The following is a 6,586-nucleotide window of genomic DNA, read 5'->3' as shown; positions in this document are numbered from 1 at the left end:
CATAAAAGCATCTCGTTCAGAAAAAAGCAGCTTACTTACACTGTTTAAAAAAAACTGATTTTCCAAGCAATTTAAGAGACATCTTTATGTGATACATTTTTAACTTTCTTAGTAAAAAGTGTCAAAATTTAACTCTTTTCTAAAACTTGTGAAATAAAATAGTTAGCAAATTAAAGATTTGTTATAAAAAAGGACCTTCGATTCTGATTGTCTAAGATTCATTGTTTAATGAAGCGCAAAGCTCTTAGCACTTGATGTACCAATGTTGAGACTTTCAGAACGTTGATTCTATATAAAAAGGTTTGCAAACTGTAAGAAAATCAAATCACTTCTACATTTTCAGAAATTATACGAAAACAAAACCTTAATACTTCAAACATGGTAAGCAGTTTTAATATGCTAATATTATTAAAAGTAATTTCTCTCAAGCTGACTATAACTCTATGTTTTATTAATTTCGTTCTTCAAAATATATTTGCTTTGTGTATTGCATATAAATTTGCAATTGATTTGTACAAAAATTTGAATACAAGAAATACTTCATTAAAATACCTTTAATATCTTTGCTTAATTCTGAATCAAGTTCATACATCGATTTATTTTTACATGAAGTTGATAGCATTAAATAGAGGGAAACAATATTGATAATTTTCTCAAACTTAAAAATTTAAAACAATTTATGCATCATTTAAATGACGGTTAATTCAGACAACTCATTTTTTCCATTGTAATTAAATTTTAAAATGAATTCAATTAATTTTTAAAAGAAAAAAGTTACTAAGTTGTTCCATTATTTCTTCAGTATACACTTGTTTAACGCTTTATTACACTACATAATTAAAAAAGAACTTAACTTGTACTTTTAAAGACAATCGTATTTGAATTCAATATTTTTCATAGCTTTCTGTAAGAAGTGAAACACACGTATAGTACATTATTTTATAAATTTCGATGAAAGCAGGCACAAAATAGTAAAGCAAAGAGTGTGATATAAAAAGTGAGTAGAAAAACTTCGGATACGGTCGAACATATCTATAAATATAGGCCAGGTCGAAAAAAGGGTATAAAATCATTTAATATTTTTAAAGCTATCTAATGATACAAAACTCGATTGCTCACCTGTGCCCCCTGAGAAAAAATGATGCAAGCTATGAAATCCTAATTATGCACCCTCATATTTTATTGCAGATTCGGATTCTCCAGATAAATGTAACCCGATTCGACCTATTAGTTTATGCATTTTTCTTATTCAAGAGGCTACAACGAACAAAATTTAAAATTATGCACAGGCTATTTGAAATGGCTATTTTTCGAGACCCTTTAGATTGAAAAAAAGGAATGAGAATTATCATTTCAAATTAGCTGAAAACAAAACTAACTTCACGTGACACCAAAAGAGGCTGGGCTTGCTGATGACGCTAGAATTCACTTTCCATATAAATTGAAAGAGCCAAATCAATTGCAAATTTTATTTTGTAATTAGCTGGTTAAGGGACAATGAATAAATTATATAATATTTTGAAGCTACATTTTTGCTTTGTCGTAATATAACATAACTCCACATTTTTTATACAATATTTTATTTTATTTCATAACCGTCTGTAATAAGCAAACCCAATTTTGAGTTTACTACTACCAATGTTCAAAATCGTAGCCTTGTATTTTTGAACCCAATCCAAAAAACAAAGGATCTCCTCAATCAAGTATTGGGAGAAATTTTGCCTTCGTGGAGGACTTTTTGATGGAACTAACCCGCATTTTCGTTACATGGAGAAGAAAACCACGAATATCTATCACGGTTTGCCTGACGGAGAGGTAATTCTAACCCCTGATCCTTTTCCCACTGATGATATTTTACGACAGCACTGGCTGGATGCGGAATTCCTATCGACCAGCCATCACTGGGATTCGAACCGGGTTTACCTCATTGGAAGGCGAAATGCGTAATAATCTGAGTCACTACGATTCTCACTTGCAACAATTGTAATATTTTTATACATCCCAGACACTAAATTGCATTCTTTATAAGCCCATACAATTTAATATCTGGCTAGATCCTTACTAACAGCCAATGGATGAATATATCTTGCGGTACTTTATTTTTATTCAGCCATTACATAACAATATGTATCAGCTCCATTATATTGATTTGGAACAAATTTAAGGCGTAATTTAGGATTCAAAAAATTTGTAAAAAATCTATCAAGGTTAACAGAACTATAACGATTTAAAAAAATCTATCATTTTGTTAGAATCCCGTAGTAAAGCAATCAATGAAACATAAACTATTATTTGTATAGCTTTATTTTCTTCTATTAAAACCAATTTCATAAAGGAATCTAAACTAATCATAAAATTTTTAAAGGATAAAAAATCTATTTGTATTTTTGGAATTTTTCAAAATCAATTTTCTTTTTAAAAAAAAAATTATTTAAAAAAAAAATTTAATGATATAATGTTCAAAGATGATAACAGTATGTATAAGATGGCGTTTCTAAATATGTACAACTTCGAACATAATTATGTATTTTTAATTATTGAAATTCGGAATTGGGTAAAAATAGAATTTTTATTGTTTTAAATGATCGCAATGATTTTTTTTTCAATAGTTTTATACACATAAATGGTTTCTACTAAATAAAATCTAATCATAGACGGTTTTTATTCATAGACTTTTGATTTTTAATGAAAAAGTATCTTTTAGATCTTAAAAAGGGAACCAATTTTAATTAATGACCTTTTCTTACAGAAAACTGCGTTGCTCTTGATTTCCACTATTTGCATTTTCTTACTCATATCTGATGCAATGTGCAATCCTGAACCGAAACCTCACCATCATCATGGGCACCACCATGGGCATCATCACCATCATGGACACCACCATCACCATGGACATCATCATGATCATCACCATGATCACCATCACGGCCATCATCACCACCATGGTCATCACCATCATGAGGGTCATCATCATCATCACGGACACCATCATTAAAATTGAGCTGGATTTATCTACAATGACCTCCAAACCAAATTTAAGTTTACTACTGTAAAATCAATTTGTAAAGTTTTCTGAACTATAATGTAATTTTTAACGAAATAAATGTGCAACATAAAAGGTTTTTATTTTTTAATTAAATTAACAAATTTCAGCATAAGAGATTATAATTTAAACAAAAAATAAATATTAACTTATACAACTAACGATGAAAAATATTAAGATCAGATTTGCTTGTGTATCAAATTATTCTTTGTTTACTGAACCAAATTCATGTAAGTTTGAGTGATTGTATATCTGAAAACTTAAATTATCAGCACATGGAAGAAAAGCCATAGTGAGACACGACGAAGCCCTTACAGTGCAGCATATAAAATTTTATAAAAAAATATTTAAAAAAATTTGAAACAGTTACAACGTCACCTCTAGAAACTTTGACAAAATCCATAAAACTGTACAGCTCAAATTGTATTGAATTTTGGATATTCATATCTACAATTAACTGATCCCGACTATTTTAAATTTAAACGACAAATTAAATTTACACAATTTGCCTGACAAATCGACACATTATTGTAAACAAAGGTTTTCTAATCTGAGCAAAATAAATTCAAAATATTGTTCAAGATTATTCCAGATTCGAAATATTGTTCAAGATTGATATGCACCTAACGCATCTAATTCTGTAACTATCTTCAATAAGCTATCCTAATATAAATGATTTAGTCAGAAAAGATCCGATATGAAAACCACTTTAATTAACTTATTAATGGCTATTTAATGATTATTATGAATTAAACTTTTCGAGTAATTCATTTTATTAGCAATAAACACTATATTTTGATTTTTGTTTTATTTTTATATTACTTCCCATTCCTTCAGTGCCAAGACATTTATGAGAATATGTGCCCTACTTCAAAAATATCACATTCAATCAAAAATCTTTTTTTTTTCAATTTCAATATGTTTTAGTATTTTGGAGAAGTTGGAAATGATACGAATATTTCCTTTACTTTCGAAAATTCATTTCTATAAAAGCAAGTATCCCCAGTCTTAGCCTTCTGTGTGGTTTTTATTCAGGACACAGCTCAAACCGCGCGTTTAAGAAAATGGACACGTCCCAAAAGGAATCAGAAAAATGAATGATCAGAAAAATAGACACAGCCCGAAATGGCTGCTTAAGAAAATAGACACCGCCATTTATGAAAATTAACATAGCATTTAACATAGTTAACATAGTTTCGTTTTTGGCTGTAATGGCTGCTTAAGAAAATAGACCCCGCCGTTTATGAAAATTAACATTGCATTTAACATTGTTAACATAGTCTCGTTTTTCTAACTTTTCTTAAAATTTTTCACGTTTTAGAGAATAATCTAATGAAACCGCTAACATATATGGCTATTTGCCTATATCGCGTAGCGAATTTTTTTTAAAAATTAGTATTTTTTCCAAAATAACCAATATTAATCTATTATATTTTTAAAAAAATCTCATTTAGTCCGAAGCATAAATAGCATCAATAAACGGACACTTATCAAATTCTTATTATAATTTTCAAAACGGGAAAATTTTAAGAACTAAGTTCATTTTTTTCTGAGTTCTCTTTAATGACTGAAAATTTTAAGACCTAAGTTATTTATTAGTACTAAGTATCATTTAAAATCATTGAAAGGATTATACCTTTTTTTCTCTCTTGGATACTAATTTATTACCCTCCAAACTAATATTATAATTCATACAATGCCTTTAATTTAATTTTTTTAAGATTTGATACCTTAGCAAAATATCTAAGTTAGAAAAAAAGAATGAGAATTTTCTATTCTTAGAATACTTAGAAAATTCACTCAAAAATATTGTTGTTCATGAAAAATCAAATCTCATTCATTCATTTTGGTAGATTTTAACGTATTCAAAAATCAAATAACAAAAAGAGACCAAAATATTTTCAAAATAGGTTTCAGAAATGAGATGGAACATTGTTAAAAAAAGAAGTCGTTTCAATTGCTATTTGAGTTACATTTGTAAGGAAAAAAATCAAAACACAAGAATATACAGAGAAGGAGCAAAGAATAAAAATTCATATTGACTCTTTCAAAAAAATGACAAATATGTACCAGAGTAATAAACATATTACATTTTAGGTTCCTTTTCCTGCTGAGCTTTCCTTAATGACTGGATTTTCTTTCATGACAGAAACATTCTGCCACAATTATTTGTTATCAATTTTTTCTTTGTTGTTGAATGGAATGAAAGCTGTAGTTATTTACATTCATATCTCCTACACTGAGTAAAAAATATGTTTAAACCTACCTGAATACGGTAAAATTTACCTTGTTTCTGCCTCTATGAGAACACCAAAAATCATGGAAATTATATCACGATCCCTGAGAGCATGGCAATAAAACCAATTATTCACTTGAATATACTTTTGCTCTTTTTATTTAATATGAGGTAATTAGAACTGTAATTTTAAAAAAGCAGAATTTTCGGTGCGCCGTTACCATATGAACGGAAAAAATACCAAATAGTTCAATACAGTATATTTTTGATTTTATTACAAAAAAATATGTTTTTCTGATTTTTTTAATTTTTATTAAAATTTTTTCACCTTAAATGTCTCTACCCTACAGTATAGTAATTTTACCAGAATTGTTTCTTCCATGTACAACATATTAAAGGTACAAAATTTACAAATATTTATAATAAAATCTGAAATTTATTAAGTTTATACACCATGGAAAATTCTGTCAGAAAAATCTATGATTAGGAACTGCTTTTTTAAAAAAATTATGCGCAGTTGATCTGAAACTATAAGTGTATCTCTTGAATATGCGCAATATGTACATTCTTAGTATATATGTCAATGAAAAGCAATCGACAATTCAAAAAAAAAACAAAAACTATTTAATAGAACTATTTGGAATTATGTCTCCCGTTCCTCACAATGCATGAGGGATATATTTACAATCTTCTCATAAAGATTACAATAGATAAATCAAGGGTCAGGACGTCTTTATGTTATTTATTTTTCTTATTCATTTAATTCATTATTCTATTAATTCATTCGTTTATTTTTTACATTTATTTATTCCATTTATTTATTCTTTTTATTCTTTTCACTTATTCAGTCAGTCAGACAGCCATTCAGTTATTTATTTATTTACTCATTCATCCAATTTGCTAGATTTCATCTTGTTCAAAATATTAATGGAAGAATGTAAATTTAGAAACACAAGTTTTAAAAAATATACTAACAGTAGAAGATTGTTTATAAATCAAATTTTTCTATGAAAAACAGTTTAATTTAATGAGTTCGCCGAAATCATAAGGCATACATGCAGCTGACCATAACATGCTTTTAAACCAAAAATATTTAAGTTTTTTTCAAATTTAAATATTTCTTTAGTTAATAAATGATAATCAAAAAAATTTCGAGTATTGAGGTCTGAAACTTTTATCATTTTTTTTTAAAACCATGTAATTTTTAGTTCAAAAATAAATATTTAAATGACATAGAGGAGACAAAATCTCCAAAAAGTTATACATTAGACATTTATTTAAAATTTTAAATTTTCATATTAAAAATG

General features: G+C 27.6%; 1 long non-coding RNA gene across 1 annotated transcript; it reads left to right on the top strand.

The window, feature by feature from the left end:
• Nucleotides 1-340: 340 nt before the first annotated feature.
• On the top strand, nt 341-3,107 carry LOC147806089 (uncharacterized). Its single transcript, XR_015428542.1, has 2 exons — nt 341-381; nt 2,750-3,107. It is a non-coding gene; the product is annotated as an uncharacterized LOC147806089 (long non-coding RNA).
• Nucleotides 3,108-6,586: the final 3,479 nt, after the last annotated feature.

The sequence above is a fragment of the Parasteatoda tepidariorum genome, chromosome 8 (assembly GCF_982258835.1).
Source record: "Parasteatoda tepidariorum strain Cologne lab strain chromosome 8, Ptep-v5.0, whole genome shotgun sequence".
Classification (NCBI taxonomy): domain Eukaryota; kingdom Metazoa; phylum Arthropoda; class Arachnida; order Araneae; family Theridiidae; genus Parasteatoda; species Parasteatoda tepidariorum.
This window is presented reverse-complemented; position numbering and strand designations above follow the sequence as displayed.